This window comes from Nuphar pumila, chromosome 11 (assembly GCF_984573655.1).
Source record: "Nuphar pumila chromosome 11, dmNupPumi1.hap1.1, whole genome shotgun sequence".
In the NCBI taxonomy this organism is placed as follows: Eukaryota; Viridiplantae; Streptophyta; class Magnoliopsida; order Nymphaeales; family Nymphaeaceae; genus Nuphar; species Nuphar pumila.
The window spans coordinates 48,038,367-48,052,222 of record NC_143259.1 but is presented as its reverse complement, the minus strand read 5'-3'; the positions used below and the strand labels follow the sequence as shown (position 1 = coordinate 48,052,222).

At 38.7% G+C, this 13,856-nt stretch overlaps 1 long non-coding RNA gene across 1 annotated transcript; it reads right to left on the bottom strand.

The window, feature by feature from the left end:
* Positions 1-4,294: 4,294 nt before the first annotated feature.
* LOC149822342 (uncharacterized) lies at positions 4,295-5,691 on the bottom strand. The gene is made up of 2 exons (XR_016426068.1): positions 5,461-5,691; positions 4,295-4,529 (listed from the first exon to the last, which is right to left on the bottom strand). It is a non-coding gene; the product is annotated as an uncharacterized LOC149822342 (long non-coding RNA).
* Positions 5,692-13,856: the final 8,165 nt, after the last annotated feature.

Sequence of the window (13,856 nt, the reverse complement as noted above, 5' to 3'; positions counted from 1 at the left end):
GACCAAGAGCGTTTTCAGATTCGGAAAGAAGGGAAAGTTGAGTCTTAGATATGTCGGAACTTTTCCGATATTGGAGCGGATCGGTGAAACGGCTTATCGAGTTGAGCTACCATCCCAACTTGCCAAGATTCATAATGTATTTCATGTATTGATGTTGAGAAAATACATTCAGGATCCGTCACACGTGATTCAGTTTGAGGACATCAGTGTGCAAGAAGATCTGACCGTAGAAGAGAGACCGATTGAAATTGTAGATCGCAGTGAGCGGGTGATACGAAACAAGATCATCCCATTAGTCAAAGTGAGATGGAGACATCATGGCTTAGAAGAATGCACATGGGAACCGGAAGCAGCAATGAAAGACAAATACCCACAATTGTTTGATTGATATGTATTATAAATTTCGCTGATGAAATTTCTTTTAGAGGGAAAGGATGTAAAACCCGTGAAATTTATGAAATTCTAAATGAATAAAAAGGAGCAGTTATGTGAAATAGTAAGATTTTAAGTTAGGCAGTACAATTTTTATGACTTGTGGTTTCTAGAACGAAACCGATAAAAAACTCTCACAAGTGGTTTTGGATCCGGATCTTGGCAAGATCCAATGATCCGACCCGACTTACGGGGCCCAATGGGAAACCTGATGGTTTCAGAATGATAGCGTGAGATCCGAAACACAATTAGAGTAAGCGAGTGCAAGTTTAGAACAAACGGGTGAAAAATCCATGTGAAAACGAAAGAAATCCATCAACAAGGAAAAATGTCCCATTGTGACATAAAGAAAATTTTCTGCAAAAGTAAACACCAAGTGATGGTGTGGTGTTGTGGTAGGACACACGGTGTGTGATACCACAACCCAAGTTCAAAGCCCCATGTGCACAGATTTTTTCTTTTTACACACACAAGTTAGAATTTTTACTTGAATATATATATATATAAAGGAAAATCGTGGGGGGAGTTAAACCCCTACTCTCTAGACCCTCTCCCGCAATAAACGTGTGGGAGTTGGCCTTTGTGTTTCCCCTTTTCCAAGAAATATGGGAAATCCCCCCAAATGTGGTGGGGGTACCCATAAAGCAACCTTGGAAAAACACTTTGCTAATGGGGAAAAGGGGGGCAATCTAGGAAGTTTCTAAACAAACCACACAAAACATGGGGCTGGAGGTTAGATATTTTTGGAAATAAAAAATTTCCCTAAATAGGGAAGAAAATTAAATTGGATGAAAAGGAGGAGACAGCTACTCTCTCTCTCTCTCTCTCTCTCTCTCTCTCTCTCTCTCTCTCTCTCTCTCTCACGGTGGTGGTCGACCTCCATTGTTGGACTGTGTGGACCTCCCTTGCTGAACGCGTGAACATCCATTATCGACGTGGGGTGCCGCTCTAACGAAGAGAAGGGGTTGCAGCCTTGCCGTCGTGAGTCTCCAAAGAGGTAATGAGCATTGCTATTTGTATGTAAGTGGTTGATGCCTTGTTGCACATCTATGTTGCAATATCATGGAGTTTACGCGACAAGCACCACCTATATCTAGGTGAGTTTAGGGACTCGAGACTGAGGTGGCACGAGCTGAAACACCTACTCGCCAATAGGTCAATATGTAGTGGTTCAGCCAATGGTTCTCACCCTTGGCCAATGTTGGGGCACTGTGGTGTTCTTTGTAAGAGCATTATGTTCCTATGCCTGAGGATAGGTAGTACTCATATCAAAACCTACAGTTCGAATCTATGTAAGGAAATGCATATATTTTTGGTGTGGGCGTTAGCCATGACATATTCAAGATCGAAACAATCTTAAGTAGGCGAATGGCGTGGAACCTTAAGTATCTCGGATTATTATTCATGAAATTATTGTTTGGTTGTATTTTCTTGTTCAATACACCTTTCATACTTTGTAGATTGAATGGTCTTAATCAAGTCTGAAGTTATGTATACGTGATTTGCTATTTCACATCATGGTAAAATAAAGATATATCATTCATATTGGAGAATTCGATTGGATTTGATGTTTTTGAGTGTGGAATGCACTCTTATTTATAGTTGAAAGATTCCATACATTGAGGATGAAAGGGTGGCAAAACAGTCCATTTAGAATAATCAAAATGTTTGAAAAATAAAAGGACACACCTTTTTTAAAAGTTACAGAAAAACGGCAAAATTAGTCGACTGGAACAATAGTTAGTCGACTGATAATATGATCAGTCGACTGATAAAACCTTCAGTCGACTGCTGCTAAATTTTCCAGAAAACTGATATTCTGTTCAGTCGACTGATGAAACCTTCAGTCGACTGCTGCTAAATTTTCCAGAAAACTGATATTCTGTTCAGTCGACTGATAAAACCTTCAGTCGACTGCTGCTAAATTTTCTAGAAAACTGATAAAACCTTCAGTCGACTGCTGCTACCTTCAGTCGACTGCTGCTAAATTTTCCAGAAAACTGATATCCTATTTAGTCGACTGATAAAACCTTCAGTCGACTGCTGCTAAGTTTTCCTGAAAACAGACATTCTGTCTGGTCGACTGATAAAACTTTCGATCGACTAATTTTATAAAAAATAACGTTTTGCTTAGAAGATTTGAAGCAAAAAGGTTGGTCGACCGGTGAGTCTATTGGTCGACTAATAAACCTGAAAAATTAAGTAAAGAGTTTTCTAAAATGATTTTCATGAAGGGTTCTTTTAGAAAAGTTCTCTTAAAGACTTTTTAGGTGAAATGCAATTGAAATATCTCTGAAGGGAATAGTTTTGATGGTAAACTAAATATGTGATTCACATATGGACTTTAGGATTATGTCCAATACATGAAACACACATGGTACAGATACTTGCACAACGAAGATCATTTCTTGTTCAGGACAATATAAGAGTTCAAAAATGAACATGTGGTTTCGCTAAATGTTGGGAGTGTCAAACAAGCACTTAAGAAATGATAAAGTTGGATAATGCCATGTTGCGGCATAACCAGTGGGGGTACAAAACGTACACTCGAGCTCATAAACAAAACTTAAAATGCCGATTGTATAAGTACTGGACACGAAGTTGAACCAGAATTTTGAGAAATTTTGGTGGCCGCCTATTGGGCTTCTAGTGGGTAATGAGCATACACTAAGATCACCCTGAATATGGGTTGGGAATTTGGAAAACCCTATGGTGCATTGACTCGCACTAAGAATTTAACAAAATGCAAAATAACTTAAATGTGGGATACTGGGTATACCTGAAAGACGGTATATGTTACTAGTTTTCCTGGGTTCTGGGTACACTTAAAAGATTGTGTATGTTACTAGACCCAAACAAACAAGAATGAAAATTTATACACATATAAATTAAATATATTGGATTTTGGGTATACATGAAAATGGTATATGTTACTGGTTTCCCACGGCTCTGGGTACACCTGAAAGATGGTGTATGTTACTGGACCCATGGTCTACCTTGGAGAGGGTAGGTGGTACAAGCTTCGTGGATATTCTTGTTTTTTTGTGAGAGCTAGGTGTCTCATCCGGTCCCTAGTCCACGAAGTTAGGGTACCAGAACTACCAGTATGTCCTAGGTGGTAGATCTAAGTCTTCTGCAGAAGTACGGGGTGCATCCTAATACTAGTTCTTGACACTGGGAAGCTCTCTCTTAGTCACGGACCGTCCCCTTTGGATATCCGTATGGCTAGTCATACGGGTTATTAATTAATAGACCCCCGTATGGTCTCGGTCCGCTACGAGGTCTATGCCTGTGCGTACCCATAGGGTAAGAGTAAGATAAACATTAAATAATTTAAGTTAAATGAAATACTCATTCTTGAAGAATCGTGAATTGTTGATATGACTTTCGTAAAACTTGTAGAATCTACAACTTATGCTAATGTGAATAAATGTATCTTTAGTTCAGTTATCTTTTGTACTCACTACAACAAAGCAGTAGATTAGCGACGACCACATTCCATCGCTAATCCGTCGCTAACATGGTTAGCGACGGATTAGCGACAACGAGGCGACAGTATGCTTACGTCGCGAATATTTCGACGCTAACTGGCGACGGAATTTTTTCGTCGCCAGGTCCGTCGCTAATTGTGACGGAATAACGAGCGCTATATTCCGTCGCCAATCCGTCGGTACTAAACGGCAACCACGGCTTGGCGACGGATTTACTTCCGTCGCTATGCCGTCGCTAGATTAATATAAATAGCGACAGATGGTTCCGTCGCTAATCCGTCGCAAACACGAAAAAAAATTAAAAAAAAATTTATTTGAAAATTAAATACCGAGCAATTTCTATTTCCTGTACAATTTATATTTCCTGTAAATAAAAAACAAACCACACAAAAAATTTCATATAACAAGAATCTACAACAATTAATCGTTCCACCTTAAAATTAAGAAGTTTAATTATTTACAATTCAACAATTACAATTAGGAAACATAAAAAAAATAGAACTTCTTCAACACAGTCCTCTAATCATCGCCAAGATTTTGTGCGTCTTCTTATTCATTGTCTTTATCTGTCCCTTCAGCTCCACTACGCTGATTATCGCTAGCAGCCTACACAAGAAAAGAACAGTCAGTATTGATAAACAAAATATAATGAAATAAATTACACACTATATGTGATTCTATCATGTGCTCATGTGTGATCTAAGGCAATAAAAAAACTCTATATGTGATTCTATCATGCTCATATGTGCTCTAAGGCAGACAAAAAGTTATATATATATATATATATATGTGATTCTATCATGCTCATATGTGTGCTAAGGCAGTCAAAAAATTGAATATGTGATTATAGCATGTTCATATGTGTTCTAAGGCATCTAGAAAAACTCTGTATGTGATTCTACCATGCTCAGATGTGCTTTAAGGCAGGCAAAAAACTATATATGTGATTCGATCATGCTCGTATGTGTGCTAAGGCAGTAAAAAAAATGAATATGTGAATATAGCATGCTCATATGTGCTTTAAGGCAGGCAAAGCAAAAAATTTTATATGTGATTCTATCATAAATGATATATAACATGTTCATATGTATTCTAAGGCAGTAAAAAAACTCTATATGTTATTATAGCATGCTCATATGTGTGCTAAGGCAGTCAAAAAACTGAATATGTGATTATAATATGCTCATATGTGTTCTTAGGCAGTCAAAAAACTGAATATGTGATTATAGCATGCTCATATGTGTTCTAATGCAGTCAAAAAAACTTTATATGTGATTCTATCATGCTCATATGTGTTCTTAGGCAGGCAAAAAAACTTTATATGTGATTATAGCATGCTCATATGTGCTCTAATGCAATAAAAAAACTTTATATGTTATTATAGCATGCTCATATGTGCTCTAAGGCAGTCAAAAAACTGAATATGTGATTATAACATGCTCATATGTGTTTTTAGGCAGGCAAAAAGTTATATATGTGATTCGATTATGCTCATATGTGTTCTAAGGCAGACAAAAAACTGAATATGGGATTATACCTGAGAGGGACCTGGAATCGAAGATCCCCTATCCTGAACAGCGGCCTTGATCTCATTTCGGAGAAAGGGGGCGACGGTGTATTGGAAGTAGTTATTCAGTGATTCATTAATGATCTCGCGTACATCATCACTGGAAAGAATAGTCGGCTGCTTGGAGCTTATGTCGGCGCAAGAAGTCGGTGAGCCGTAACTGGAAGAACCAATAACTGGTGAAGTGTTCATATTACTCCCAAACCCGAACACGCGACCTTTTTTGGGTTCACCTGCTGCAGTCACCCATGCTGTAGGATCAAATGATGGATGTTGAGTAGCGTCATCGCCATATCGCTCTACCATATGTTGCTAATATGCCTCCTACAAAATAATGTTTAAAGTATTCATTAATAATTAATGATAACATTATGATAACTTGCATATATATTGCAATGATTATTAATAGAATTAATACATACCGTTGTCGTTCTCGCCTTCTCTGATACGAAGACTCCCGTGGTCTTCCGTTTATGTGTTTCTACAAACACATCTTTATATGGTACACTGCCTCCTTTTTCTGCTTCCTGCGAAGTTAAATGACAAAAGATTTAGTACACAAGTTTGCAACAATACTTATAAAATTAATATTATATATTGATGAGTTACCATTTTCTTTAAGTGGCTCCCAAATGTCTTAGATCCACCTGTGTATAGATGGGCTTCGGGCATTGCAGCCTTCGCAGAGCGATTTCTAAATGCATCTCCCGCCCACTTATCGCACATTTCATCCCAGTAATCTCTCCTGATAGTAATAGGACCATGGCCCTTCCACAGTAATGGATCATCTACTACGCCAGATGTTTTTTTGCTGCAGTCTTCATAGTGTGCAGCATGTCTGCAAATCGATTGGTAGCCACCTTCTGCCACACCTTCCTTGCATCATTTTCTTCCACCGTAGTTGCGAAGCGATTCGAAGCCTACAAATATTTTCAGTCATTCTGTAGACATTGCTTAAATAAATTAACTATGAAACACATTAACTATGAGGAACAACTGTATACCATGAATGAGGACCACAATCTGTCTAACACCTCCTTTGGGTACTCTTTCCATTGAGCAACTGGTCCTCGTAGATGTTGAAAAAGTGAATTCCTAATCTCTCGTACTACTTCTTGTGGCTCAAACCTTGTGCTGCACATAAATTGTTACACAGTAAATATCAATATAAAATATTTAAAAGATATGCAATAATTGAAAACAAAATACTTACGGTCGATTATCGATATACACTATTCGAATGAGTCTTCTTGTGCCAGCCTGAGAAGACCCTGTTTCCTGTGTTGGCTCTTGACTTGTGTGATCAACTGGTGTAGGTGGGTCGTGTACAGGCGCAACATCATCTGTAAAAAAATACATTAGAAATTCTCAGAATGCGCATTTGAACTAATCAAGCATCCAATTAGTTATATGATATACCTATCACAGGAGCCCGTGAAGATGAAGGCTGAGCCTGGCTACTACTAGATGAGCGACCACTATAACCTCCACGAACCATATTCTAACAAATAACATATGTCATACAATACATTCAAATAATTCACATCAAGTATTACAATGCATTCAAGTCATTCACATCAAGCATTGCAATGCATTCAAATAATTCAAATCATTCACATCAAGTATTGCACTAATTTAAATCATTCGTTGCATAAATTATAATACATTCAGATAATTGAAATCATTCACATCAAGTATTACAATGCATTCGAATCATTCGTATCAAGTATTATAATACATTCAAATAAAATTTTTAATCATTCACACCAAGTATTGCAATACAACTCACATCAAGTATTACAATGCATTTAAATAGAGGTTTGTAGTATAAGATTTTGCTCACTAGTTTGAGAATTCTTCCTCGTCACTAGTTTGACTTTCTTCTTCTTCTTCTTCTTCATTGTTTGCCCATCCACTTGGTACATCATTTGGATCACATTCCTCTATGAATGTTTCATCGGCCAATGGAGATATGACATGCATATCATGTGCAGCATCGTGACCATAAGCGAAGTCATAGACATCATTTGATTGATAGTAATCATTGTCTTTAGCTAACTCATCTTCCTGTAACTGATCATACTCGGGGTATAGTTTGGATTTCACCTTGCAAACTGCCCACCATTCATTTCTATCTGACTTTTTTATACTCGAATATGAAGTATAATAAACTTGTTGAGCTTGCGAGGCTAATATGAATGGTTTATATGTTCCAAACCTGGATTTATGATTCACTTCCACAATGCCTGAAGCTTTGTCAAGTCTTGTTGCAGTTGGATCAAACCAATGACACTTGAATATCGTAACCCTGTTATTCATGCCTAAGTAAGTCAACTCCATTATTTCCTCTATAACACCGTAGTAATCATGTTCATTTTCACCGTAGCTGCTATCCTTGACACACACACCACTATTTATCGTTGATTTGTTTATACCGTAGTCTTTTGTATGAAATCGATAACCATTTACGATATACCCGTTGTATTGCACAACTTTGGTCGGACCATTTTCTAAATCACATATTCCTTGATCTTTAACATCACCATGGCGAACCTACGCACAGACATAAACAATGATTGTGATCACGATCAATTAAGTAACTTAGTGTTGTTTATAAGTACAAAATTTATGTTAGCTTCTTTACCAACTGTTTCAACCACTCCACAAACTTAGTTTCACGTTCTTTTTGTACTTCTGCATCAGTGAGATGTGAAACTTTGCTTTGCAACTCCAGATCGAATCGTCTGCAAACCACAAATACTTATATTACCGAGCCATGTATCCACATATAGAACATAAAAGGATTTATAATTGAGTTGCATATATATATACTTACTCGATGTATGGGTCGATCGCTGAGCAATTAAAAAGAATATAGATGTGTGCTGCATCTTGCTCTCGATCTGTCAATAGCCTTGATCGGCAACTACCAAATGCATGCCCAAGTGGTTGAAATATCGACAGCTTGTCAGCTACAGTTACTTGTTCTCCATCATCGTTACGGGGCGGGCATGTGTAACGTGTTGGAATATGAGGTTCGAAGTACATAGATGAGAAATTTGAAATCTCTTCTAAACTGTACGCCTCACAAATAGAGCATTCTACTCTTGCTTTATTACGAACCTTTTTTTTTAGGTCGAACATGCATCTGACAAGAATATACATTTCAAATTTTAAATATCTGTCATTAAAGAGACAAATATAAAAGAATATATACCTTTCAAATGGGTACATCCATCGATATTGCACAGGGCCACCAACCCTTAGTTCATATGGCAGATGTATGATCAAATGTTCCATAACATCGAAAAATGCTGGTGGAAATATCTTTTCTAACAGACAAACAGTGGTGATGACAGAGTCCTCGAGATTCTTTACATCTGATACAACGACCTCCGATGCGCACAATGTTCTGAAAAATCCGCTCAACTCAGACAATACCCCCCATATAGGTTTGTCTAACATATCATGGAATGCTAGGGGTATCAATCGTTGCATAAAGATATGACAATCATGGCTCTTCAACCCATATAACTGTCCATCGTCAATCTTCACAGCCCGAGCAATGTTAGAGACATATCCATTTGGAAATCTCAGTTGTCTCAACCATTGACATGCATGTTTTATTTGATCAGGTCCGAGCAGGTACTTCACCTTTGGTTTCAGTACTTTGCCATTATACTCTTTGAGTTCCAATTCTGGTCTTTTACATATTAATTTTAAATCCATACGGGCCTTCGGATTATCCTTCGTTTTTCCTTTAATATTCATTACTGTATTGAACACATTATCAAACACATTTTTTCTATATGCATCACATCCAAATTATGTCGTATCAATAGGGTCGGCCAATACGGTAGTTCCCAAAAAATAGATTTTTTCGTCCAATTGTGATCCTTCCCAAATCCACGGAAGGGTGTAGGACTGCGGGCATCTGTTAATACATCTGGAAAGTATCGCAATCTTTTTAGAATCTCTATGCCGGACAATCTTGAGGATGGACCTTTCGTTTCAGTTGTGCTTGCTTTAAATGCATTCTTTTGACGTCGGAACGGATGATCGCTGGGTAGAAATCGACGATGGCACTCAAACCAGCAAGGCTTCCTTCCATGCCTCAATCTAAAAGCTTTGGAATCCTCCATGCAGTACGGACAAGCCAACCTCCCATGTGTGCTCCAACCAGATAACATACCATATGCAGGGAAGTCACTGATTGTCCATAGAATAGCGGCCTTCATGTTGAAATTTTGTTTTTTGTGGGCATCATACGTGGTAACACCGTCATCCCACAGTACTTTTAATTCATCAATCAATGGCCTTAGATATACATCAAGATTTTGGCCAAGTGAGGTCGGACCAGGGATCAACAGAGACAAGAAAAGATTTGGACGTTTCATACACAAGCTTGGTGGAAGGTTGTATGGAGTTACAAATACTGGCCAGCATGAGTATGGAGTTGATCTACCCCCAAATGGATTAAATCTATCTGTATATAGACCGAGTCTAACATTTCGCACTTCCATTGCGAAGTTCTGATGAGTACGATCAAAGTGCTTCCAAGCTTCAGCGTCAACAGGATACGTGATCTTGTTTTCATCGTGTCGAACTTTATTTGCATGCCATCTCATGTGTTTAGCTGTCCTTGAAGACATATACAATCGCTGCAATCTAGGAGTGATAGGAAAGTAGCGGAGCGACTTGTATGAAACTTCCTTTGATCTCGTGCTACCATTGCCTCTTGTCTTTGGCTTGAACCGAGGATGCCCACATGACGGGCATGATATGTCATTTTCCTGCTCCTTGAAATACAACATGCAGTGATTTGGACAAACATCAATCTTTTTGTAACCCATACCTAGAGCGTTGACCATAACTTTCTCACGATAGAAATTTTGTGGCAATTTCTCATCTTTAGGCAACATACTCTTCACAATCATGCACAAACGGTCAAAACATGATTGACTCAAATTATACTCGGACTTCAAATTCATTATTTGAAGAACTGCAGACAAGATAGTGTGACTCTCACAACCGTTCCAAAGTGGCTCATCAGCATCTCTAAGTAAATCATAAAATCTACTAGCTGCATCGTTTGGTGATTCTTCATCTATGGCAGTTCTTACATCACTAGAACTCATAGCAGAACCCAGTTCTGTTCCTGCGGCATCAAATATCAAATTCGTATATGGATTATCGTGCACCATATTCACCCGTGCATCAAAATCGTTTCTAAATTCTTCTCCATGAAACATCCAGTTCTGATAATCACTCACAAAACCCTTCCTGTATAGGTGATGTCTAACGCCATGAGGTTCTACAAATCGATTATTCTTACAAATCTTGCAGGGACACCTAATCCGACCTGTGGGATCTACTGTACTGACACTTGCCGTTGCAAATTCAATAAAACTGTCAACACCATTCATATATTCATGTGATAACTCATTGTCCACTATCCTACGGTACATCCATTCACGGTTTGCAGTCATTTTGTCGTATGATGTTGCGAATAGTATCCTAACCAGTTAAAAGAGAACCATCAGAATGCTATGATAAAGAAAATATCAAATTTATCATGCAATATATGATGTCATACAATCACAAGAATTATGATGCATGCATTGATAACTTAATATTTTCATGTGCAAACTATTCATGACACGATACATTCATTTGAAGCATGCTTTCAGTATACAATTTCACATGGTAGACATAATCAAATTGAAAGTAACTACATGTAAGCATGGATACAATCACATCAAACATTGCAATACATCGAAATAATTCATATCAAACAAATCTCAAACATGTACCTGCAGCAAACACACTTCAATATCCCACTAACTACTACCATGCCTAGCATGGACTCCGTACTCCAAAAATAAGAACACTTCCATATTCATACATTAAAATCATGCTCAGCATGATCTCCGAACTCCAACAAAGCAGTCCTAGATATCAACAACTAAGTGAGTGTGTGAACAATAAAGTGTTACATTCAATAAATTAAATAACATGTGATGTGCTTGCATCACTTACTCACCACGGGTATTTACCCGATTTGCATTGTTTTTGTCACTTACTTACCACAGGTGGCGGGGCACAAGCGAGTTCCGTTGAGAAATCTGCACAAAAAAAAATGATGTTTTAAAATGAAGTCACCATGAAAAAAAACTCACTCTAAACAAATGATTTATAAAGGTAACTATTTAGTTATAGGAGGTGAATCAAATACCATGAAAAAAAATGGTATCTCACTCTAAACAAATGATTTATAAAGGTAACTATTTAGTTACAGGAGGTTCATAGATTTTGAAAACATTCATAAACATGATTTGCGAATGTCGTATTATATTTGCGAACGTACGTTGAAAAACTAGTTAAAAGAGATTCACATATCTTAGGTGAAATTTGCAAAAATGATTTGCGACAATCATATCATATTTGCATACATACGATGAGAAATATAGTTAAAAGAGGTTTGCAGATTTTTTATGACATTCACAAACATGATTTGCGACAATCGTACCATATTTACAGTCGTACCTCAAAAGTGTTTATTTAAAAAAGGTTCACATTTTGAACGACATTCACAAACATGATTTGCGACGATCATACCATATTTGTGGACATACGTTTTGGAGTATATGTTAACACATTTTGGGTGATGCAAAAAACTATTTGGGAAGGTCATACCATATTTTCGAGCATACGTCAAGAGTGCTTAATTAAAGAAGGTTTACATATTTTGTGTAATGTTCACAAAAATAATTTACGATAATCATACTATATTTAATTGCAGAACAAAAATATCTTTAAAAAGTCAAGAATAAGAGGATTTTGGCAAATTGTTAAAACATTTCAGAGAGAATGCACCATTTTGAAACACTTTATTGACCCCCGGACAAGGCAGGGGGTTGACCTCCGGCCGGACACGGCACGGGGTTGACCCCCGGCCGGAAACGGCAGGGAGTCGACCCCCGGCCGGACACGGCAGGGGGTCGACCCCGGCCGGACACGGCAGGGGGTTGACCCCCTGCCGGACATCAAAAGGGGTTGACCCCCTGTCGGGGTTGACCCCCTGCCGGACACGGCGGGGGGTCGACCCCCGGCCGGACATGGCGGGGGGTCGACCACCCCCCCCCCCCCCCCCCGGCCGGACACGGCAGGGGGTCGACCCCCTACCAGGGTTGACCCCCTACCAGGGTTGACCCCCGGCCGGACACGGCAGGGGGTCGACCCCCTGCCGGAAAATGCAGGGGGTCGACCCCCAATCCATTTAACGGTGAAATACCTGTGGTTGCTCCGGGCAGCGCTGGCGGCAGCGGAAGGTTGACGGAGATCGACTTCCGGCGAACGGTGGGGGCCGGCAGAGAGGTCGACGGGATGTATAGGGCGGCCGAAGGAAGAGGGCGGCAGGAGGGAGAGGGCGGCGGGCGGGAGCAGCGAAAGGAGAAAGGAAAAAGAGGGCTGGGATTAGGGGTAATGCGACATTTAGCGACCGCTTAGCGACAGATTAATTCCGTCGCTAAGCCATCGTAATTCAAAAAACAAAAAGGCGACAGAAAATATTCTGTCGCCTAGGCCGTCGCTATGTTGCGACGGAATTTTAGCCGTCGCAATTCCGTCGCTAACTGTCGTATTTATTGAGACAAAATATTCTCTCGCACAATCCGTTGCTACTTAGCGATGGATTTTGCGAGGAAATATAATCTGTCGCTAGTTTCGTAAAATTCTACAAATATAGCGACGGATTCATTTCTCTCGTTAATCCGTCGCTAAGTAGCGACAATATAACTCCGTCGCTAAATTCCGTCGCTAATCAACTGTTTTTTTGTAGTGACTGTATCATGAGTTAGCAAGCATAATCATTTTCTTAGAATGATATAAATCTCCATGCTAGTTATATCTACAGTTGTTGCACATATTTGTACACAGAACACTGAGCACCACATATAAATATAATGCTTCTTACGCAGACGGGGGAGTCTGACCCTTCTGTATTAAATATTTTTCAGGAAGCAACTAAATCGGAGCATCGGGGAGTCATTATGGAAATAACCAAGAGATCTCATTTATTATGTATTTTATGTTTGAACTCTGGTTAATAGATTTACATTTCTGTTATGATATGTAATTAATGAATGCTATGCTTTTATTAATGAATGTTATGCTTTTAGTACTTCTCTGTTTTACCCTGTAATGCACCCGACTTGTGTTTTTCGCACTTCCGCTATTTCAAAAAAAAAAACAATTTACTCCAAAAATTTTACTATAAAAAGTTGGAGCGTTACATGATTACTCTAGAAGTGCTAAATCTTTTTATAAAAAGAATATTTATTATCAAAGGAAACCAAAATCCAAAT